This window comes from Oncorhynchus kisutch, linkage group LG14 (assembly GCF_002021735.2).
Source record: "Oncorhynchus kisutch isolate 150728-3 linkage group LG14, Okis_V2, whole genome shotgun sequence".
NCBI lineage: Eukaryota > Metazoa > Chordata > Actinopteri > Salmoniformes > Salmonidae > Oncorhynchus > Oncorhynchus kisutch.
In genome coordinates, this window is record NC_034187.2 from 48,842,189 (window position 1) to 48,867,492 (window position 25,304).

The 25,304-nt window shown below is 41.6% G+C and overlaps 1 long non-coding RNA gene across 2 annotated transcripts in view; it reads left to right on the forward strand.

The window, feature by feature from the left end:
• Window positions 1-8,215: 8,215 nt before the first annotated feature.
• LOC109903263 (uncharacterized) overlaps window positions 8,216-25,304 on the forward strand; it is a 38,701-nt gene continuing 21,612 nt past the window's right edge. Inside the window, exons 1-3 of one of the 2 annotated variants that reach the window (XR_002256998.2) lie at window positions 8,216-8,331; window positions 8,599-8,701; window positions 24,901-24,958. This is a non-coding gene — a long non-coding RNA (uncharacterized LOC109903263). Of the gene's footprint in view, window positions 8,332-8,598; window positions 8,702-10,011; window positions 10,474-24,900; window positions 24,959-25,304 lie in introns of those variants that run through there. The other variant, XR_004202817.1, reaches the window with a different exon arrangement.

The window sequence follows — 25,304 nt, forward strand, 5'->3', positions numbered from 1 at the left end:
TTATGGAGAAGTGTGTGAACCTCAGGGAAGTTCTAGTCTTCCTCGACGACCTGATTGTTTTCTCTAGCACCCTGGAGAAACATGAGTACTGTCTGCTACGGGTACTAAATAGGTTGAAGATTTTCCCTGGCTTTTGGCCAGGTGGGACGCAAGCGTCCCGCCTATCCCAGAGAGGTTTTAAGAGGGCTGTCACTGACACATTTTTTGACTACCTTTTGTGGGGCAAAATTCACTATAGTGACCAACAACAACCCATTAACGTACGCACTGATGTCTGCCAAAGTAGATGCAGGGGGACATCGTTGGCTTGCTGCTCTTTCCAGTTTTGACTTCAGCATTCCGTGCAGACCTGGGAAGTTGAAACCTGGGAAGTTCAGCAGTTCATTGTTCGGTTTATACAGGAAAGAAAGGAGACTTATTTTCCTGCAGAAGCTGTCAAAGCTGTTTGCCAGAGACACTTGCTCACCCAAGCTTCTGACACAGAGCCAGAAAACACTGACTTACCCATGTCAGTCAATTTCCTTGCCACCAACAGTGCCACCCCTGCAGAGTTTTGCCAAGCTGATATCCTCCCTGGATCCTGTACCCTGCCCCGTATGTTACAACAAGACTGGGCCCTAGAGCAAAGGAATGATCCTGTCATCAGTAGGGATATAACCATACTGAACACTGGAAAACCACTGCCCAGCTGATGCTCAGAGTAAGGGAACAACTCGTCTTGAACAATGAAGGTCTCTACAGGAAGAATGGCATCATGTGAGAACCCTCCTACCAGCTGGTTCTACCAAGCAGTTACAGATGAGCAGCACTTGAAGGTCTCCACGTTGCTGTTGGACACATGGGTGTCGACCGAACCATGGACTTGGTTCACACACAGTTCTATTAGCCGCCTATGGCCATGGATGTAAATGAGAAGATCCGGACCTTTTGAGAGGTGTACTCAAAGGAGAGTCTGAGCAGAACGGAATGCTCCTCTGGTAAGCATCAAAACAAGCCTGTCTTTGGAACTAGTCTGTATAGACTACCTTTCATTGGAGCCTGATAGAAGAGGGACTAAAACCATCCTAGTCATCATGGTCCACTTTACCAAATATGCAGTAGCAATTCCCACCACAGATGAGAAGGCAAAGACGGTAGCAAAAGATTTTGTGGATCCACTTCATCCATTATGGATTTCCAGAATGTTTGCATAGCGACCAAGGTCATGACTGAGTCCACCCTAATCAAAGAAATGTGCTCACTGCTTGGTATCAAAAAGACAAGGACAACTCCATATCATCCATACAGGAATCCCGTGGAGAGATTAAATCAGACCCTTCTTGAGATGTAGGGAACCCTTGAAGAGGAAGACAAGGTTAGGTGGAGGGATTTTGTGCAGCCCTTGGTTAATGCATATAAATGCACAAGAAATGACACGAAATGACACGACTCTCCATATCAATTTATGTTTGGGGGACAACCATGCCTGCAATTGATCTCACTTTTGGCTTGAACCCTGAAGGATGCAGCAAAGTGTCTCACTCAGAGTATGTCAAGAAGCTCAGAGAAAGCATTCAAGAGAGCTATACCCTTGCTATTGAGCGTAGTTCAAATATTGATCAACATAACAAACAGAGATTTGACAAAAAGGTTAGAGAATCTGTTTTGCAGGCCGGAGATCGCGTTCTGGTATGGAACATCGGGATCCCGGGGAAGCATAAAATTGCAGACTGTTGGAGTGAGACTACTTACACCGTTGTGAAACAGATCAAGGACTCCCCTGTCTACGTTGCGGTATTAGAGCACTCAGAAGTGCCTGAACGGGTGTTTCATCTAGACCTACTCCTACCTTGTGGCTTCTTGTCATCAAGTGATGAGGAGCTACATCAGCGTAGGCCATCAAGGAAGCCAGACACCTCACAGCATATTCCAGCTGTTGAAGTGAATAATAATACTGACCAGGCACACATTCCTGAAGGTGATTATGAGGTTGAGTATTTATTTCCTCACTCTGGGTTCTTGGACAACACAGTAGTCATTGAAATTGAGAATGGTAGGACTTACAAAGCTGAATAACAGGAATCCAGATCAGAGGAAAGATCTTCAGGACTAGAGGAACAAGTGGAAGAGGAAGTTCGATCAAAAGAAGAGAGTGAGAGTGAGAGTGAGAGTGAGAATCTAGTCAGGAAGATTCTACACTTAACCCCATAGCCCAAACGTTCCATCCTCAAGAGGCACAAATGGATGGAAACTTGGAAGGGAACAAAGTACAATATTTACCTGTGGATCATAGTGTAGAAGTTGTAACAGAGAATATCCGAGATGAAACTATGGACACAAGCCAAAGTGCACAATCTGTGGAGGAAACCAAAAAGGATCCGGAACCTGAAGGAAAGGAAGAACAGGAGTATGAAGAGAGGCTTAGAGTTTCAGAAGGTGGTGAATCAGTCCAGGATTAGGAGATGGAATTGAGGAGATCCTAGTCTTAGTCATGCAGTCAATCTTAAGTGGTTTGGATCAAGTATTCTCCCAAGCCCTTGATTTTTACACTACTCCTTACATGAGTCAGCTCAGAGCTATGTCTTCAGAGAGTGTTTAAGGTATAGTCTTATCACGTGCAAGGATGCATGCTGATTCAGGAGGGGAGGATGTAACCCTGTTAATTTGATCACTGTCAGAGAAGGGTTAATTGTTGCCTTGTATGTTTTACCTAGTTCCAGTAGAGGGAGTTAATAGGGTTTTGCAATAGAGAACTGCGTCAGAACTTTCTAGAGTGGAATGAAGGTGATTTTAGAAAAGCAGCTCAGAGAGAGAAAGTAAAGTTCGAAACAATCGAATTAACGAGCTAATGTTAGCTACATAGCGTTAAAAAAACAACAGAGTTCAGTTAATTATTGCTGTTTCTACAGTAGATGCCACAAATGATTACATTTTGGGTTGTTTATCCTGATTCTCTGGTTGTTTGAGAGTGCTCAGTGATCAGACCCACAGCGAGCCAATGAACGCTGCACTTGACGCATTTATGAAACTACTTATTCCAGTTACTAAAAAGCACGCACCCATTAAGAAAATGACTGTAAAAATGACTGTTAAATCCCCTTGGATTGATGAGTAACTTAATAATTGTATGGTTCAGAGGGAGGAGACAAAAGGTATGGCAATTAAGTCTGGCAGCCCAACTGATTGGCAAACGTATTGCAAATTAAGAAATCATGTGACTAAATAAAAAATAAACTGCTCTATGAAACAAAGATAAATTATATAAAGAATGATAGTACCTTAAATTACATTTTGGGGGAAAAAAGCCAACTCGGCTCCTTCATCTATTGAATTAGATGGCTCATTCATCACAAAGCCCACTGATATTGCAAACTACTTTAATGACTTTTTCATTGGCAAGATAAGCAAACCTAGGGATGACATTCCAGCAACAAATGCTGACACTACACATCCAAGTATATCAGACCAAATTATGAAAGACAATAATTGTACTTTTTAATTCCGTAAAGTCAGTGTGGAAGAGGTGAAAAAATTATTGTTGTCTGGCAAACAATGACAAGCCACCAGGGTCTGACAATCTAGATGGAAAATTACTGAGGATAACAGCAGACGGTATTGCCACTCCTATTTGCCACATCTTCAATTTAAGCCTACTAGAGAGCGTGTGCCCTCAGGTCTGGAGGGAAGCTAAAGTCATTTCGCTACCCAAGAATAGTAAAGCCCCCTTTACTGGCTCAAATAGCCGACCAATCAGCCTGTTACTAACCCTAAGTAAACTTCTGGAAAAAATTGTGTTTGACCAGATACAATGCTATTTTGCAGTAAACAAATAAATTGACAACAGAATTTCACATTGATTATATGGAATGACACTCAACAAGCACAACACTTACACAAATGACTGATGATTAGCTGAGAGAAATTGATGATAAAATGTTTGTGTGGGCTGTCTTGTAAGACTTAAGTGCAGCTATGACATTATTGATCCTAGTCTGCTGCTGAAATAATGTATGTGTTATGGCTTTACACGCCCTGCTTTAAAATGGATAAAGATTTACTTGTCTAACAGAACACAGAGGGTGTTCTTTAATGGAAGCCTATCAAATATAATCCAGTTAGAATCAGGAATTCCCCAGGGTAGCTGTTTAGACCCCTTGCTTTTTTCAATTTTTACTCATGACATGCCATTGACTTTGAGTAAAGCCAGAGTTTCTATGTATGCAGATGATGCAACACTATACACGTCAGCTACTACAGCGATTGAAATGACTGCAACACTCAACAGTTAGTTTCAGAGTAGGTGGCAAGGAATAAGTTAGCCCTAAATATTTCTAAAACTAAAATAACTGTATTTGGAACAAAACATTCACTAATGTTCACTACTACTATTCACTAACATTCACTACTGCATCCTTATGTAATACATGTATCACTAGCCACTTTAACTATGCCACTTTGTTTACATACTCATCTCATATGTATATACTGCACTCAATACCATCTACTGTATCTTGCCTATGCCGCTCTGTACCATCACTCATTCATATAACTTTATGTACATATTCTTTATCCCCTTACACTTGTGTCTATAAGGTAGTCGTTTTGGAATTGTTAGCTAGATTACTAGTTGGTTATTACTGCATTGTCGGAACTAGAAGCACAAGCATTTCGCTACACTCGCACTAACATCTGCTAACCAGTTGAGATGACGAAACTGCTTGGAGTAACACTAGATTGTAAACTGTCATGGTCAAAACATATTGATGAGGTAGTAGCTAAGATGGGGAGAAGTCTGTCTATAATAAAGCGATTCTCTGCCTTGTTAACAACACTATCAACAAGGCAGGTCCTACAGGCCCTAGTTTTGTCACACCTGGACTACTGTTCAGTGTGTGGTCAGGTGCCACAAAAAAGGACTTAGGGAAATTGCAATTGGCTCAGAACAGGGCAGCACGGCTGGCCCTTGGATGTACACAGAGAGCTTATAATAATAATATGCATGTCAATCTCTCCTGGCTCAAAGTGGAGGAGAGATTGACTTCCGTATGTGTTATTTCATAGTTGTGAGGTCTTCACTATTATTCTACAATGTAGAAAATAGTACAAATATAGAAACATCCTGGAATGAGTAGGTGTGTCCAAACGTTTGACTGGTACTTGCTTAATTCATTTCATTAATATTATGGTGTTTCTATTCCATGAAAACGCAAAAAAAAACCTCTGGATTTCTGTTAGGATGGAACGGAAAATATAGCTCTGTACAACATGATGGTCGGCAGTACAGTACTGGGCTATTTAGCTAAATAATACATATGTCCTGTGGACGGGAGACCTGGGTTCAATCCCCCAACGTGGAGGAAGGAGTAGGCTGTCCTTGTAAATAAGAATGAGTTCTTAACTGATTCCATATGTGTTATTTCAGAGTTTTGATGTCTTCTCTATTATTATTCAATGTAGAAAATAGTAAAAATATAGAAACATCCTGGAATGAGTAGGTGTGTCCAAACTTTTGGCTGGTACATGCTTAATTAATTAGATTAATATTATGGTGTTTCAATTCCATGAAAAACGCAAAACCGTCTGGGTAAATTCAGACCGTTTCGTTCTCGGAGCGCACACTGGACGTTCGGCCCGAGGCAGTAAAGCACCCAAGCAAACGTTGGCTAGCTTGCTAGCTACTTTCAGACACAAATAAGACCACTCTGACCATTTTATTCGCCCTAGCAGAGCTGGTTATTGCTGCGGGAAACACGTTTACTGACACCGGCCATATTCAACGGGTGTCGAGCGCCGGTAAATTCATTAATCTGCGCTCTGGGACAGACGAGAGTCCTCTGAAATCGGAGTAGATAGCCAGAGCGAATTTATGAAAGCACCCGAATGTCCATTGAGAACGCACGCCGACTATACCATTTAGCAAAGCTAAGAATGACAGGAATAATCAAGTCAATAAACGTTGGGTAGTTAGATAGCCTATAGTTAATATACTGTCAAGTTTGATGTATAACTACTAACGTTGAGTAGATAGGTAACATACCGGTACATACTGCTGTAATGATATGCTATGTGCTTTGTAAGGACAGCTTAGCTAACAAATTGTCAGCCAATATAACGCTAAGGTCATTTATTTGAAAACGTCATTACTTTATTTCATTGACTAGCAAGCTACCGCGAGAACACGCTCTATCGACTCTGCGGCTTGAGCACGTTTTTGGTGCACTGTCGATAGCGCGCTGGACTTCGGGATAGAAGGTTGAGTGTTCGAAACCTGCTCCCTGCTTGTTTCATTTGAATTCGTGCACAATTATCAGTTTCTTATTTGGTTTATATTGCCCATTCATTGTCAGTTAGAGACAGTAGTGCATAGGGACCCAAAAGCATAATCAGTGCTCTAACTCCCCCTTGGCCGTTAAGGTAAATCTGGTCTGTGGTAGGACGTTTTTTTTCTCACACCGAGCTCGGCTATTAGACAATTCTTTAGTAAAGGTTGAATAGTCTATTGTTCAGCTATTAGCCCCCCTCCCCAACTTGCAACAAATGGATATATTTTTGACGAGAGAAAACCTTTTTTATTGTCAAGTCAAAAACAATTTTTCTGAAAGCAACTTTTTTTTCTGAAAGCAAATACGTTAAACATTAAATTAAAACAAAAAATGTTTTGCAATCAAATATTTTGTAAGAGAGCGCAAAACTTTATGCATTTTATTCACCCAAAAATATTTCGAGAACAAAACATGTATTTGAACAGAACTTAATTTCGCTATCAACCACCCTCCATTTTGGCCATTTTTTGAGTGTCAGTTTGGCTACAACGAATACTGTTCAGCCTTTCTTTCCGACACAAAGGAAGTCATAGCGGACACCCACGAAGAAAGACTTGTTTGATGATGGTATCTCAGGTAAGCAGCACTGGGCGTTCTTCCGTCCAACTTTTACATAGCTAGTAGTTCGCTCCTACGATTCAGTGTCGGTTCATAACATTGTACTATATTACATAGATACATACATACCGTAGAGTGATAAATAATGCAATTATTATTCCTATTATTATCATGCTAACCAAAAGCATTTAGCTACGAACGACTGTTCTCGCCATTTTCAGTTGAATTGATCTAACTTTCTTTCATGGCAACTCATAAGCAGGCCATGTCGTATTTGTTTCATAGTCGATATATAATCATATTTCATGACAGTGTAACGGTTAGCTTTGTTTACAGAAGGATGAAAGAACACTATGTCTGTCAGGGAATGCTAATCTGATATGTGAGATGAAGAGTTAGAACAGAAAGTCAGCGCCATTAAGGCAAGGATGCCCCCATGCGGGCTTTAGAATGGTCAAAGGACGTCTCAGAGTAACGGGTCATCGTGTACAATGGAGAAGAGTTGGGGAGTCTTTGCAGCGTGTAGATGGTGCGGGTATCATTGCCAGAATGATCCAGCTGTTCCTGCTCCCCTGTCTCTCGTCCACATGGATATACATTGATAAAGTACTAAGCTGTATAATTTCTCCATCAAATCTAAGAAGTTATTTTAACATTTTTAATTCTTATTCCCAGACACGTTTTCAATGATGTATGAAATTGGAGTTGTTCTTCATCAACTGGTAATACGTAAATAATGAAGCAGGTTAATAGGTTAAACATTTAACTTTTATTTCCAATGCTTTTTTTCAAGATACAACAGGTATCTTATTTTGTATACAAACTGCATATTTCCCATCACCTAATGAACAACCACAATACCAGTCTGGTGTTAAGCTTTCTGTGCTGTATTGGCGTATCCTGAAAATGACATCTGCTTTAGATTGAATGGCCATATCTCAGTTATTGTTTTCATATCTACAAAAAATAAGCTATTGTCTGTACTTTCTGAGTGCGGGCTGATCAAGGGGTCGAAAATGTAGATATTGCATTGCATATTGCAACAGGCCGTGGAAGCTATATTGCTGGCAAAAGTGTCCATAACCAGAGGTACATTTTATTTCACCTTTATTTAACCAGGTACTAGTTGAGAACAAGTTCTCATTTACAACTGCAACCTGGCCAAGATAAAGCAAAGCAGTGCGACACAAACAACAACACAGAGTTACACATGGAATAAACAAACATACAGTCAATAACAATAGAAAAAGTCTATATACAGTGTGTGCAAATGAGGTAAGTTAAGGGAGGTAAGGCACTGTTCTGTGTTCTTTTTCTCTCTTCCTCTGCCTGTCTTGTTGTACATAGAACCTGTCTCACATGCACAGTTTTGGAGGAAGAAGGATACCTTGACCTGTCGAATTCTATCCACTTCTTCTCTGTGGGATATGTGTTCCTATCTCGTCTGCGAGCAGATCTGCAGCATTTCACAGTGAGTTGGAATAATCACCCTTTAAGTACAGAGGCGAACCTGACACCTCACCAGCTGTGGCATATTGGAATGCTCTAAACACCTGTGCACATTTTAGTTTTTGCCTTAGCACTACACAGCTGATTCAAATGATCAAGTCATCATCAAGCTTCAAGTGATATTCATGTCTTTAGCCTCTTAGTGTGGACACCAGGTGAGACCACACACACTGCTATACCAGCAGAGGGCAGCCTTGTTCATTTTATGTCCACATGTTTCTTTCCCCAGCGACCATTCCTATACATGAAGTGTGGTGCAGTGGCCTCAGGGAGAAGATAGCCTACACCTACAGTAGATGGAGGATCAGCAAGTTTACCGACCACCTACAAAGGTACCCTATATAAACAAACTGACCTTAGATCAATGCTTTCAGGCAACTTAGCTGGTGTAGTGACATTTTACATCACTAGATGAGAGATGGGGTTGCATCAAAAATGCCACCCTATTCCCCATAAATTATATGGTGTACTACTATTGATCAAAGCTATAGTTAAAAGTAGTCCACTATAGGAATAGGGTGCCATTTGGGATGCAGATAGGGAGTGAAAGGACTTGTGGTACCAGATGTCGCTCAGACGCTGTGAGCCCACAAACATAAATATGAAATGGAAAAGCCTCATGCTTTGTCAGTATGGCATAAACTGGTTTCGATTTTCTAGGTCATAGAAAATGTTTTGCAATAGGACAATGCACATTGTTAAATGGGTAGCACATCATGAAGTGCTACTAATTTAGTAATAGTATGGTAACAAGTTATTCATAATACATTATTTTTCCCAGATACCCCTTCATTTCATTGTAATTATATTATTATTTCAGAGTAGTACATGGTAAATATAATGCAGGAAAATTGCTCCAAAATAAAAGTTATTGTCACTGTCTGTGCTGTTAAGGGAACACTTGAATATGTGTTCATGTTCATAGTGTTCAGATATTGCATCTTTTCATGAAAAAGTCCGAAAGCATTAAGTAACACATATGATAAGTCACACACACACACACACACACACACACACACACACACACACACACACACACACACACACACACACACACACACACACACACACACACACACACACACACACACACACACACACAGCCACCCTCAGCTCTGAATCAGACCTTCTAAGCATCTTCCCTTCCCCCTCTCTACATCTCTCTCCCCTTTTTGGTCCCCCTCTCCTTTTCCCTCCCTCCCTCTCACTCGCTCGCTTTTAGCCTGCAAGCACTATTTCAATCCTCTGTCTAGGAGAGAGCGAGACAGGCAGAGACAGAGAGAGCAAACGCGAGAAAGAGGGAAAGGGGAGGGTATGGCGGGATTTAGGGTTCAAGTGCATGTGTAGAAAATGGCCTGAATAAAACAGAGAGAGAGCAGAAAGTAAGCAAGGAAAATGGAAGGCAAAAAGAGGCAGGACACAAAGCTGAAAGAAAATGTATTAACCCTGGAATGAGGGTAAAAATGGAAGTCCAAAAATCGAACACTGGGAGAGTGAGAAAGAAAATATTCCAGCAGCCCCCTCCCCTTCCCTCTCTCCCCACCGACACACTCTTCTTCCTCTATCCCTCCCTCCTGGATATTTAATGAACCCCCAGTCGTGCTAGCTTTCCTTTCTCTCCTCCCACCTTTTTACACATAGGCACACACACACACACACACCCGGGCTGACTCCTTCCCTCACGCGCGTCTACTATCCACTTTCGCCTGAGACAAACCCAGGGCTTTGTTTTTTTTGTTCTTTTTTATTTGCTTGCTTTGGGTTTTCCCCTCATGTACAGAGAGACTAGACCCACTTCACCCTTACTCTGCAGAGAGAGTGCCCCTGAAAACATAGGCCCGGGATTGTTCATGCATCAGACTGCATGCTACTAATTGATTTGTGCATTTACGCCTCCCTATTATTTTTGCTCTTTCAAAAAAAAAAAATTGCTCGCTAACTTTCATTTTGTATTCAGTCCACTTCGACAAATTTCTTCACATACCCATTCTGGAAGAGGGGACGAAGAAAAGAAGAGAACGCTTGCGGAATGCACAGATGAAAGGGGACAGCAAAAATAAAGAGTGAGAAAATGGAGAGCATGTTCTGTGGGAGAGCAAGAGAGGTAGGAGAGAGAATACCGGCATTACCAAGAAACATTTTAGGGCGAGAACAGAAGGGGGACCCGTAGGGGGAGAGAAGAAGGGAGGGATGTCTGGATAGGACTCTTCATAATTGCGGGAAAAGGAGGGAAAAAGAGACAGAACTGGATTTATCTCCTAAATCTATGCTGGTACTTTCTGTTCACTTTTATATTTTTGCGCTTTCACTTGTCCAAATGTTTTATAATTCCTTCCATCTCCCTCTTGCCGCTGTGTGTCTGTTCGTATCCTTTTCCTCTTCATACACTCATCCTTTATTGCTTTCTTTCTCCTAGATTCTCCTTTCTCCCGCCCTCCTCACGCCTTGCTCTATTTTTCAACTTTTTGCTTGAAAAATATGTTACCTAAGATCCTAATCCCCCATCCTATCCCCTCTCTCGCTCTCGCACTCCCTCTCTCTCTTACTCTCCCCCCTCTGCTGTTATGTGGGTTCATATCTCATATGCTATCCTCGGTGCCTCTCCCTGTAGGATTACCCGTGGTCACATTTAGATTAGGATTTGGAGGGGGCTGCATTCAGAGCATCCAGTTCTGAGGGCCCAGTCACTCTCATGTCACCCCCTGTGCATGCGTGGGGTTGGGCCAATCACGTTTCATGTTATATATCAATGTGTGTATTGAAAATATGTGTGTTATAATTCAACTTTAAGAGAGACATGAAGGGCATGGCAGCATGGCTGGTGAGAACCAGGTTGTATTATTTTAGTATTACAATATATGGCGATGGTATTGGAAGTTAGAAGTATAGGGTCGCCATTTCTCCCTTTCCGTTATACACTCATCTTTTTCCCCTTTCCTGTCCCATCTTCCATCCATTCATCTGGGTACCCCTTGATCTGTCTGTCCTCCTGTAACTAAAGACAATATCCACAAATCATCATGTGGTCTGATGTCATCAATCTGAGTAAATGAACTGCTGGTTCCAAAACACTGAAAGTGATAGAAATGGTTTTTAAAAGTTTGTTCGATTATCTTTCCTGCATTTTTGGGATGACTTGTTTGATGTGGGGATATTTACTGGTAAAGAGAGAGGCTTGGTATGTGCAGTGCTGGACTTGGACTGAAATACAGTGCATTTGGAAAGTATTCAGACCCATCCCTTTTTCCGCATTTTGTTACGTTACAGCCTTATTCTAAAATTGATTTAAAAAATCTCATCAATCTACACACAATACCCCATAATGATAAAGCAAAAACAGTTTTTTAGACATTTTTGCAAATGTATAAACCAAAATATTACATTTACATAAGTATTCAGACATTTCACTCAGTACTTTGTGAAGCACCTTTGGCCTTTTGGCAAACTCCAAGCGGGTTGTCATGTGCCTTTTACTGAGGAGTGGCTTCCGTCTGGCCACTTTACCATAAAGGCCTGATTCAATGACGAGTGCTGCAGATATGGTTGTCCTTCTGGAAGGTTCTCCCATCTTGGGGCGGCAGGGAGCCTAGTGGTTAGAGCGTTGGACTAGTAACCGAAAGGTTGCAAGATCGAATCCCCGAGCTGACAAGGTAAAAATCGGTCGTTCTGCCCCTGAACAAGGCAGTTAACCCACTGTTCCTAGGCCGTCATTGAAAATTTGTTCTTAACTGACTTGCCTAGTTAAATAGAGGTAAAATAAAATACATCTCCACAGAGTAACTATGGAGCTCTGTCAGAGTGACCTCCCTGACCAAAGGGCCTTCTCCCACTATTGCTCAGTTTGGCCTGGCGGCCAGCTCTAGGAAGAGTCTTGGTGGTTCCAAACTTCTTCCATTTAAGAATGATGTGTTCTTGGGGACCATCAATGCTGCAAAACATGTTGGTACCCTTCCCCAGATCTGTGACTTGACACTATCCTGTCTCGGAGCTCTACAGACAATTCCTTCGACCTCATGGCTTGATTTTTGCTCTGACATGCACTGACAACTGTGGGACCTTATATAGACAGGTGTGCCTTTCCAAATCATGTCCAATCAATTGAATTTACCACAGGTGGACTCCAATCAAGTTGTATCTCAAGGATGATCAATGGAAACAGGATGGACCTGAGCTCAATTTCGAGTCTCATAGCATAGGGTCTGAATACTTATGAAAATAAGTTATTTCTGTTTTTATTTCTAATAAATTTACAAAAATTTCTAAAAGCCTGTTTTCACTTTGTCATTATGGGGTATTGTGTGTAGATTGCTCAGGATTTTGATTTATTTAATCAATTTTAGAATAAGGCTGTAACGTAACAAAATTTGGAAAAAGGAAAGAGGTCTGAATACTTTCTGAAGGCACTGAGCTTTCGTTTATTCCCTGAATATAGGACAGACACTTCAAAACCGTATTCCTTATGATTTCTTTTTTTACTGTGTTTTTTTGCTATTTATTTATGCACTATTCAATTTGTTTTTATGGGCTATAGCAGTAAAGGCCAAATTCAATATTTTCTTCAATATTTTCTCAACGGCTTAGAGTCTCAAGAAATAAACGGTATATCGCCCAAGCCTAAGCATTATGTTGTTTATATTAATGTAATGACTTGTGAGGCACTGGCGAATCACACTACGTATGTGATTGTTATGTTATTGTTGCTAGATAAAGGCCCAAATCTGCGCTACCTCTGCTGCTAATCTGTCCATATGTACGGTATTGTGTGTCCAGTACCAGTATGTAAACCCACCTTCTCTCCATCTCCATGATCAGTCACATATATTTCTCCCTCTTCCTTTCTCTCTTCCCTCCCCTGTGTTATCTGCCTCCCTACTCTGTGGTTGATTTATATAGGTACTAACTATCTCCCTGCTTTCTCTGTATCTCAATCCGTGCGTTTGTGCATGGTGTGCATCTATGGCTGAGATTGTGCCACGGTATCTATAGTTGCGACTGGTGTACATACATATTTGCAGGGGCCCCAGTGTGTGCGTGTGTGTGTGTCTATCGGTTGTGTTCGATTGCGAGTATGTCTGTACGTAGTGGTGGCTGTGGCGGTCATGAAATTATGTTAGCCAGTGATTGTCAGGCAAATAACTGCTGTTTATTTATTTTAGACAGTTCTAAAGAAACGTGATATGAAGAAAATGTAGTCTATTTCAGAAGAACAGAATAGCATACTGGGATGTTTATCCCTGATCTGGCTATGTCATATGGCTGTGGGCTACACTAGTTAATTTAGCAGACAACATTTGCTTAGAATTCCGTGGCATTATTTGATATTATTTTATTGTATGAATAATACAATTGAACATAGCTGAATAAAATAGAATACACATTTTTTCCAAATGATTTCCAAGGGCTATTCTGTGTTGAGTGGTTAACAAAGAAATAGGTCCTCCAATTTGCTTAATTTAGAGATATTTATGCAACTTTAGTTGTGACACAAACATTGGGCTATATGTTTAGATTTTTTATACTTTCTAAGGTTGCGTGATTCACTCTAATGATGATTTGAAAACAGTTGCATGAAAGGCACGAGCTCTGCTTTGTTTCTTGTGCAGGCTGCACACACTTCATCAGTCTCTCATTCACAATTTGACAAGCACTTAATAATATTCTCACCAGGCCTCAAATTTCCTAGTTGCATCCCCCTTGTGTGGCAATAATTCCTCCTAAAAAATCTATTGCCTTTTGCGACCAAAGTGGCCATTGTGTCCTTGGGCTGAATATAATAATTGTAATTCCCTTATCCCAGCAGCCTTGCTCTGAAGAAGCTCTCACTCACATGGCTCTCAGAAATCTCAATGCTTATTTATTATGGAATTCCGAGGCTCATATTGAAGATGTTAGAAATGTCCACATTTACTTTTCGTCAGCCAACAAGATGAGTAGGCCTAACAAACAGAAAACACACTAGCCTATGTCAATCTACTACACTTTATAGTACAAAAGTTGACCTATTCTATTGGTCAACTTGTCCTTCTGTGCGAGAAATAAATATTCCAAACATACTCTGGGACAGTTGTGGTATACAATAGATCCCAAATTAATACAACCACTCGCATCGAAAACACGTTTAAAAGTAATGAGGCTGATGCAACAGATCAGAACGTTTAGCTTAAGATGTTGATAAACTATTAGGCTATTTCTTCACATTATAAGCACAGCAATGCGCACACGGCAGTAGGCTATAAGCGCAAATGTTTCCAAATGCAATCAATTAGCGGGAAAACACTGTTCTCAAAAGTGACCACAAATGCGATTATACATAAAGGTACATTTTTATGGTGAAAATGATCTTCCCCAAACTTGAAACTCACTCACCACCTATGTATGCCAGTTAGGCTCTACACCATTTGTAAAGCAGAATAATGTGCTTAATTTTAAGAAGTTATTTGGCCACCTTATCAAAAAATATAGGCCTATGGGCTAGGCTACATGAGGTGTACGACTGTGATTTGAAAAAGTTGCAAAAAAAGGGGTGTGCTGTTTATGCCTTTCTGCACACACTGGACATCATTCACAAGTGATAGGCTAATATTGTCACCCATCTGACTGTTCTTAATTTAATCTGGTCTTTACATATAGCCTACTAAATAATATACTGTATGTGTGAAATTAGTTTTGATTTAGAATGTACCATTACCATGCACCTGTCTCGGAACAGGGGCAGGGGAACAATTATACATGTGTCATCTACGCACTTCAATTGTGAATGGAGGACGATTTCCCATGATTAAATTTCATGCCAGCCAAGTATGCTGTTCTCCTGTGGTAAAGCGAAGCAATGTGCTTAATATTAGGAAAGTTGAGAAATAAATATAGGCCTAGCCTATAGAAAGCTGACGGGATCCTCTTCTTTTTAATAGAGGCCCTCAACTTTGTTTTCTCAAGCAATTACATAGCCTAAAGAAATGTTGCGCAACATGAGCTCATGGGCTCTCATGGAATGTTTGATTTGATTTTCAATTACATTTTCATTGATGTCAGAGTGATTAGAGGGACACTAGAGTGCTGAGTACCAGGCAGTTAGAAAGTTTGGTTGGCTACAAATGACCATCCGCAGCATCAGAACAGCCCTACCTGTTTGTTAGATCTACTGGAAATAAGCTCTCAAACGCTTTGGATTGAATTGAACATTTTACGGCAGACCCCGTTTTCGAACATTGTTGCACAGTACTGTGTCATGAGCTGTGTGTATGGAGTGACCTTATTACAGGCAGTTTGAGAGTTTCTTTACCAGTTTGACTGGCTTTGTTACTTTTGTTAAATAGTAATCAGCCGCTATGCGTCAAGGACACCTGTGCACCCTTTGTATACTCTGCCTTTACTTTGTCTTTGTTATAGACTCAGTAGTAACTGTAAGTTCTCATTTATGTTCATTATGGATTTTGAGTGGTATTTTTATACAAACTGCTTGAGGGATATCATGTAGTAAATGTGTGCTAGAGGTGTCACTACAGACCCAGGTTCGATCATGGGCTGTACCACAACTGGCAGTGATCGGGAGTCCCGTAGGGCGGCACACAATTAGCCCAGCGTCGTCCGTGTTTGGGGAAGGTTTGGCTGGGGTAGGCCATCATTGTAAAATAAGAGTTTGTTCTAGACTTGCCTAGTTCGTTAAAATCTACCCCATTTAAACATTTGGAAATCACACATCATCATATTATGCTGAAATTGAGAATTTGAACAAATATAGTACACTGAATGAATATGGCACCCCCCCAGCAGTTCATGTGATATTTCCAACATGTTCTGGGAATACATACAAGCCCATAGCTAGGCTTAGTCTCAAATGGAACCCTATTATAGTGCACTACTTTTGACCAGAGTTATATGGGGGCTCTGGTCAAAAGTAGTGCACTATATAGGGAATAAGTATACCATCGATGTGTAACATTGTTTTAGCATCTAAAGGTTCCTCTCTACAGGTTCAATTCTTCTGTCTGTGAGTCTGTTGTGTTGCTCATTCATAAAACATGATATTCAACCACATACATTAACTGGATTAATGCAGACCTCAGGACTTCGAAGGCTGTGTGTGTGGATGGGGTTGAATCATTGAGATATATAGGGGTTGAATGTTAATTTTCACCCACAGAAATCTGTTGATATATCATACACTGGTCATTGATGATATATACTGTACATACCCCAACCACAAGCCATCGATTACAAACAACATCCCCACTGAGCTAAAGGGTAGAGCTGCCGCTTTCAAGGAGCGGGACTGTAACCCGGAAGCTTACAAGAAATCCCGCTATGCCCTCCGATGAACCATCACACAGGCAAAGCGTCAATACAGGACTAAGATTGAATCGTGTCTGAAGCTCGTCGGATGTGGCAGGGCTTGCAATATTACAGACTACAAAGCCGCACAGCCGCAAGCTGCCCAGTGACACGAGCCTACCAGACGAGCTAAATTACTTCTATGCTCGCTTCGAGGCAAGTAACACTGAAACAAACATGCAAATAATGTTCTTCCCCAAAAACATAGCAAAACAACAATCTAGGTGTCATCTAAAATAACCCAATTTTTAATATTTTTTATATATATATATATTTTTATATATATATATATTTTTTTACCCAGTTTTCTCCCCAATTTCGTGGTATTCAATTGTTTAGTAGCGACTATCTTGTCTCATCGCTACAACCACTGTGCCACACGGGAGGCCTCAATAACCCTATTTTTAAGACAGTTCTTATTTGATTAATGGTGGCCAGACCCATCTATGTGAAGCTAGCCACAATAAGGATTAGCCACAATAGTGGACTTTGCGGTCAGCCTTCAAAATAAAAATGGCATAATTCTACTATTTGTATTCAATTTGCATTACTGTCAATGACATACTGTTATTTTGAAGGCAAACTGCAAATTCCACTATTGTGCCTAATCCTTATTGTGGCTAGCTTCACAACACATAACCCGGGGCGATCGAGCCTCACTAGCCAGATGAAGCTAGCTGGCTGCTTATAACTTTAGCTTTGGGCAACAGGGTTAAGTAGCTGGCTAGCTATTTATTTTCATGAACTGAAGTTCAATTTCAATAGGCGACCAACAAGTGGCAACCTAGCTAATTCCTACTCACATGGATTCCTAAATCATTGCTAAGAATAATGAAAATGACTGCAGGTTCTACTGGTCATTTATTTTTTAGTTTATTTATTTTACCTTTATTTAACCAGGTAGGCATGCTGAGAACAAGTTCTCATTTACAATTGCGACCTGGCCAAGATAAAGCAAAGCAGTTCGACAGATACGACGACACAGAGTTACACATGGAGTAAAACAAACATACAGTCAATAATACAGTATAAACAAGTCTATATACAATGTGAGCAAATGAGGTGAGAAGGGAGGTAAAGGCAAAAAAGGCCATGGTGGCAAAGTAAATACAATATAGCAAGTAAAACACTGGAATGGTAGTTTTGCAATGGAAGAATGTGCAAAGTAGAAATAAAAATAATGGGGTGCAAAGGAGCAAAATAAATAAATAAATACAAATTAAATACAGTTGGGAAAGAGGTAGTTGTTTGGGCTAAATTATAGGTGGGCTATGTACAGGTGCAGTAATCTGTGAGCTGCTCTGACAGTTGGTGCTTAAAGCTAGTGAGGGAGATAAGTGTTTCCAGTTTCAGAGATTTTTGTAGTTCGTTCCAGTCATTGGCAGCAGAGAACTGGAAGGAGAGGCGGCCAAAGAAAGAATTGGTTTTGGGGGTGACTAGAGAGATATACCTGCTGGAGCGTGTGCTACAGGTGGGAGATGCTATGGTGACCAGCGAGCTGAGATAAGGGGGGACTTTACCTAGCAGGGTCTTGTAGATGACATGGAGCCAGTGGGTTTGGCGGCGAGTATGAAGCGAGGGCCAGCCAACGAGAGCGTACAGGTCGCAATGGTGGGTAGTATATGGGGGCTTTGGTGATAAAACGGATTGCACTGTGATAGACTGCATCCAATTTGTTGAGTAGGGTATTGGAGGCTATTTTGTAAATGACATCGCCAAAGTCGAGGATTGGTAGGATGGTCAGTTTTACAAGGGTATGTTTGGCAGCATGAGTGAAGGATGCTTTGTTGCGAAATAGGAAGCCAATTATAGATTTAACTTTGGATTGGAGATGTTTGATATGGGTCTGGAAGGAGAGTTTACAGTCTAACCAGACACCTAAGTATTTGTAGTTGTCCACGTATTCTAAGTCAGAACCGTCCAGAGTAGTGATGTTGGACAGGCGGGTAGGTGCAGGTAGCGATCGGTTGAAGAGCATGCATTTAGTTTTACTTGTATTTAAGAGCAATTGGAGGCCACGGAAGGAGAGTTGTATGGCATTGAAGCTTGCCTGGAGGGTTGTTAACAGTGTCCAAAGAAGGGCCGGAAGTATACAGAATGGTGTCGTCTGCGTAGAGGTGGATCAGGGACTCACCAGCAGCAAGAGCGACCTCATTGATGTATACAGAGAAGAGAATCGGTCCAAGAATTGAACCCTGTGCCACCCCCATAGAGACTGCCAGAGGTCCGGACAGCAGACCCTCCGATTTGACACACTGAACTCTATCAGAGAAGTAGTTGGTGAACCAGGCGAGGCAATCATTTGAGAAACCAAGGCTGTCGAGTCTGCCGATGAGGATGTGGTGATTGACAGAGTCGCAAGCCTTGGCCAGATCAATGAATACGGCTGCACAGTAATGTTTCTTATCGATGGCGGTTAAGATATCGTTTAGGACCTTGAGCGTGGCTGAGGTGCACCCATGACCAGCTCTGAAACCAGATTGCATAGCAGAGAAGGTATGGTGAGATTCGAAATGGTCGGTAATCTGTTTGTTGACGTGGCTTTCGAAGACCTTAGAAAGGCACGGTAGGATAGATATAGGTCTGTAGCAGTTTGGGTCAAGAGTGTCCCCCCCTTTGAAGAGGGGGATGACTGCAGCTGCTTTCCAATCTTTGGGAATCTCAGACGACACGAAAGAGAGGTTGAACAGGCTAGTAATAGGGGTGGCAACAATTTCGGCAGATCATTTTAGAAAGAAAGGGTCCAGATTGTCTAGCCCGGCTGATTTGTAGGGGTCCAGATTTTGCAGCTCTTTCAGAACATCAGCTGAATGGATTTGGGAGAAGGAGAAATGGGGAAGGCTTGGGCGAGTTGCTGTTGGGGGTGCAGTGCTGTTGTCCGGGGTAGGAGTAGCCAGGTGGAAAGCATGGCCAGCCGTAGAAAAATGCTTATTGAAATTCTCAATTATGGTGGATTTATCAGTGGTGACAGTGTTTCCTATCTTCAGTGCAGTGGGCAGCTGGGAGGAGGTGTTCTTATTCTCCATGGACTTTACAGTGTCCCAGAACCTATTTGAGTTAGTGTTGCAGGAAGCAAATTTCTGCTTGAAAAAGCTAGCCTTGGCTTTTCTAACTGCCTGTGTATAATGGTTTCTAGCTTCCCTGAACAGCTGCATATCACGGGGGCTGTTCGATGCTAATGCAGAACGCCATAGGATGTTTTTGTGTTGGTTAAGGGCAGTCAGGTCTGGGGAGAACCAAGGGCTATATCTGTTCCTGGTTCTAAATTTCTTGAATGGGGCATGTTTATTTAAGATGGTTAGGAAGGCATTTAAAAAAAATATCCAGGCATCCTCTACTGACGGGATGAGATCAATATCCTTCCAGGATACCCCGGCCAGGTCGATTAGAAAGGCCTGCTCGCAGAAGTGTTTCAGGGAGCGTTTTACAGTGATGAGTGGAGGTCGTTTGACCGCTGACCCATTACGGATGCAGGCAATGAGGCAGTGATCGCTGAGATCTTGGTTGAAGACAGCAGAGACAGCAGAGGGGAAGTTGGTTAGGATGATATCTATGAGGGTGCCTGTGTTTAAGGCTTTGGGGAGGTACCTGGTAGGTTCATTGATAATTTGTGTGAGATTGAGGGCATCAAGTTTAGATTTTAGGATGGCTGGGGTGTTAAGCATGTTCCAGTTTAGGTCGCCTAGCAGCACGAACTCTGAAGATAGATGGGGGGCAATCAGTTCACATATGGTGTCCAGAGCACAGCTGGGGGCAGAGGGTGGTCTATAGCAGGCGGCAACGGTGAGAGACTTGTTTTTAGAGAGGTGGATTTTTAAAAGTAGAAGTTCAAATTGTTTGGGTACAGACCTGGATAGTAGGACAGAACTCTGCAGGCTATCTTTGCAGTAGATTGCAACACCGCCCCCTTTGGCAGTTCTATCTTGTCTGAAAATGTTGTAGTTTGTAATTAAAATTTCTGAATTTTTGGTGGTCTTCCTAAGCCAGGATTCAGACACAGCTAGAACATCCGGGTTGGCAGAGTGTGCTAAAGCAGTGAATAGAACAAACTTAGGGAGGAGGCTTCTAATGTTAACATGCATGAAACCAAGGCTATTACGGTTACAGAAGTCGTCAAAAGAGAGCGCCTGGGGAATAGGAGTGGAGCTAGGCACTGCAGGGCCTGGATTCACCTCTACATCGCCAGAGGAACATAGGAGGAGTAGAATAAGGGTACGGCTAAAAGATATGAGAATTGGTCGTCTGGAACATAGAGTAAAAGGAGGTTTCTGGGGGCGATAAAATAGCATCAAGGTATAATGTACAGACAAATGTATGGTAGGATGTGAATACAGTGGAGGTAAACCTAGATATTGAGTGATGAAGAGAGAGATATTGTCTCTAGAAACATAATTGAAACCAGGAGATGTCATTGCATGTGTGGGTGGTGGAACTAATAGGTTGGATAAGGTATAGTGAGCAGGACTAGAGGCTCTACAGTGAAATAAGCCAATAAACACTAACCAGAACAGCAATGGACAAGACATATTGACATTAAGGAGAGGCATGCTTAGTCGAGTGATCAAAAGGGTCCAGTGAGTGGAGAGGTTGGTTGGTGATTTAGACAGCTAGCCAGGCCATCGGTAGCAAGCTAGCATAGGATGGAGGTCTGTTGTTAGCCACCTCTTGCGTTCCGTCAGTAGATTAGTGGGGTTCCGTGTGGTAGAGGGGATTAATCCAAATCACACAACAACAACAGAAATAAAAACAATAGATATAGTTATAGAGGCCCAAGAAGAAAACATAATAATAATAATAAAAATAAATAAATTGTCCGATTTGTCTATTCAGATAGCAGCCGGTAAGACAGCTAACGGTTAGCAGGCCGCAGATGGGCGTTCAGGTAACGTCGCGACGGAGGAGCCAGCCGGATCTCCTTCGGGTAGATAACGTCGGCAGTCCAGTTGTGAAGGCCCGGTGGGGCTCCGCGTAGGCAGTAAAACGGGTCCGGATAGGTGACTGCAGCCCAGGAGTGATTGATGGAACTCAGGAGTGATTGACGGAGCTGGCTAGCTCCGGAATAATTGATGTTTGCTCCGGAATCGACGAAGGCCGATAGTCACACGGATAGCAGCTAGCTAGCTGTGAGATCCGGGTATGAATGTCCAGAGAGCAGTTGAAATCCAGGGACATGGAGAGAAAAATTGTTCCGGTATGTTCCGTTCCGAGCCGCGCTGCGCCGTACAGAACTGGCGATAGATTTTCGAGCTAAAGGATAGCTGATGACCACAAACCGTGGTTAGCTGAATACTAACGATTTGCCAGTAAAGGAGCTAACTAGCTTCTGAACTAGCTTCTGATTAGCTTCTGGATTAGCTTCTGGCTGGCTTCTGGCTAGTTTCAGGCTAGCTTCTTGGAGTTTCTGGCTAGCTTCTTGGAGGATTACAGATTTGAGGTAAATAATACTTTTTTATAAATATAAATTGGTGAGGCGGGTTGCAGGAGAGTGTTTTGAAGATGAGTTGATGGAAAATAAAAATAAAATGTACGTGAAAAAAGTTGTAAATATATATATATATACAGAACACGACAAGATGAGGACAAAAGACGTCTGAACTGCTATTCCACCTTGGAGAGTGTTTTCAGGCTGGTTGTATTGGTGCTAGCTAGGTACCAAGCTAAAGCTAGCTACCCCAGAAGTTGTGGTCTAACAAATGATGCTTTATTACCAACACGGTATTGTAAACACATCGTTAGTGGCCGGTGTTTGCTTGTTTGCAGAATTTTTTTGTACAGCTTTGACAGTGCTACTGTATCTTTTTTGACACGCAAAGACCCAAACGGCGTTCCATAGTATGTACAGTGGGGCAAAAAAGTAATTAGTCAGCCACCAATTGTGCAAGTTCTCCCACTTAAAAAGATGAGAGAGGCCTGTAATTTTCAACTATGACAGACAAAATGAGAAAGAAAAACACATTGTAGGATTTTTAATGAATTTATTTGCAAATGATGGTGGAAAATAAGTATTTGGTCACCTACAAACAAGCAAGATATCTGGCTCTCACAGACCTGTAACTTCTTCTTTAAGAGGCCTCTGTCCTCTGTCCTCCACTCGTTACCTGTATTAATGGCACCTGTTTGAACTTGTTATCAGTATAAAAGACACCTGTCCACAACCTCAAACAGTCACAAAGAGCTGTCAAAGGACACCAGAAACAAAATTGTAGAACTGCACCAGGCTGGGAAGACTAAATCTGCAATAGATAAGCAGCTTGGTTTGAAGAAATCAACTGTGGGAGCAATTATTAGGAAGACATACAAGACCACTGATAATCTCCCTCTATCTGGGGCTCCACGCAAGATCCCACCCCGTGGGGTCAAAATGATCACAAGAACGGTGAGCAAAAATCCCAGAACCACACGGGGGGACCTAGTGAATGACCTGCAGAGAGCTGGGACCAAAGTAACAAAGCCTACCATCAGTAACACACTACGCCGCCAGGGACTCAAATCCTGCAGTGCCAGACGTGTCCCTCTGCTTAAGCCAGTACATGTCCAGGCCCGTCTGAAGTCTGCTAGAGAGCATTTTGATGACCAGAAGCAGATTGGGAGAATGTCATATGGTCAGATGAAACCAAAATATAACTTTTTGGTAAAAACTCAACTCGTCGTGTTTGGAGGACAAAGAATGCTGAGTTGCATCCAAAGAACACCATACCTACTGTGAAGCATGGGGGTGGAAACATCATGCTTTGGGCCTGTTTTTTCTGCAAAGGGACCAGGACGACTGATCCGTGTAAAGGAAAGAATGAATGGGGCCATGTATCGTGAGATTTTGAGTGAAAACCTCCTTCCATCGGCAAGGGCATTGAAGATGAAACGTAGCTGGGTCTTTCAGCATGCCAATGATCACACACCACCCGGGAAACTAAGGAGTGGCTTCGTAAGAAGCATTTCAAGGTCCTGGAGTGGCCTAGCCAATCTCCAGATCTCAACCCCATAGAAAATCTTTGGAGGGAGTTGAAAGTATGTGTTGCCCAGCAACAGCCCCAAAACATCACTGCTCTAGAGGAGATCTGCATGGAGGAATGTGCCAAAATACCAGCAACAGTGTGTGAAAACCTTGTGAAGACTTACAGAAAACGTTATTACAAAGGGTATTTAACAAAATATTGAGATAAACTTTTGTTATTGACCAAATACTTATTTTCCACCATAATTTGCAAATAAATTCATAAAAAATCCTACAATGTGATTTTCTGGATTTCTTTCCCTCCTTTTGTCTGTCATAGTTGAAGTGTACCTATGATGAAAATTACAGGCCTATCTCATCTTTTTAAGTGGGAGAACTTGAACAATTGGTGGCTGACTAAATACTTTTTTGCCCCACTGTATGTCGTGAAGCTAATAGCAGTGACACTATTATTGTGTAACTCTGGTAGGGCAACATCTGAAAAACAGCGCACTTGGTAGTGTACCGGTGCTCGACCAGTCGGCGAAAGCCAACATCACCCACGACAGAGAACGATTGATTGTCAAGGGTAATGAATTCCATTGTCTTGCCTTTAATGGATTTCGCCTTTGAGTTGTCTCGCTGTTGTTACTCTTTCAAATTACATTGTGGGCTAGTTTAGGAATCATGTGTTGCAGGTATAGCGCCAAATTTTACGTGGCGTCATTACATCATGTACCTACGTCATATAGGTTTTGCACATCGGGGAGTTAAATTAGACATCGACTGATACCGATGTTGGAATTTGTAGCTAATATCGGCGGATTCCGATATGTTGACAAATATATCGTGCATCCCTAGTTATTTTACTGCTGCAGTTGAATTATTTGTTACTTTATTTTCTATTTTTTACTTAACACTCTTTTTATTAACTTCTTAAAGCATTAAAGCATTGTTTGTTAAGGGCTTGTAAGTAAGCATTTCACTGTAAGGTTGTATTTGGCACATGTGACAAATAACATTTGATTTGATTTGAAGTGGACATTCATATATAACATAGACATACTGGGAACAGACAGGTGGATGTACTGTAAAAACAACAGGCAGCCTTACAGACAAGCAAAGACAAATATAGAGAAGACAGAGGCTACCTTTCTTCAGGTGTAGAAGCATACATCATTAGAACAGGACGTTTTTAAAATAACAAAAGACATTACAAAAAATGGTGAACCTTAACTTATAGTCAGGATGTTTGTTTCTCTTTTTCAGATCTGACCTACGCACCCAACATAGACACTCCCATTCCATATAGCCCAAGACCTGAAAGGTAAGGAGATATTTTAATTTTCAATGAAAATTAACCAACACAAATCATCCATCATATTTCACTTATCCTTCAGGGAAGTCATGTGAATGTGAATAGAAGTGCCCTATCGGTCAAGTTTTTCCTCAAACATCCAGCAGTGAGGAGGATCACTTGGTCAGCCATTTTGAGCTCTGAACCGATCGACCCATTGATTTACCATTAGAACAATTGAATTAAGGTTGTTCTCCCACAAAAGCTTAATAGCAAAATAATATGATCTACAGTGATTAGAGGTCGACCGATTATGATTTTTCAACACCGATACCGATTATTGGAGGACCAAAAAAGCCGCTGCCGATTAATCAGC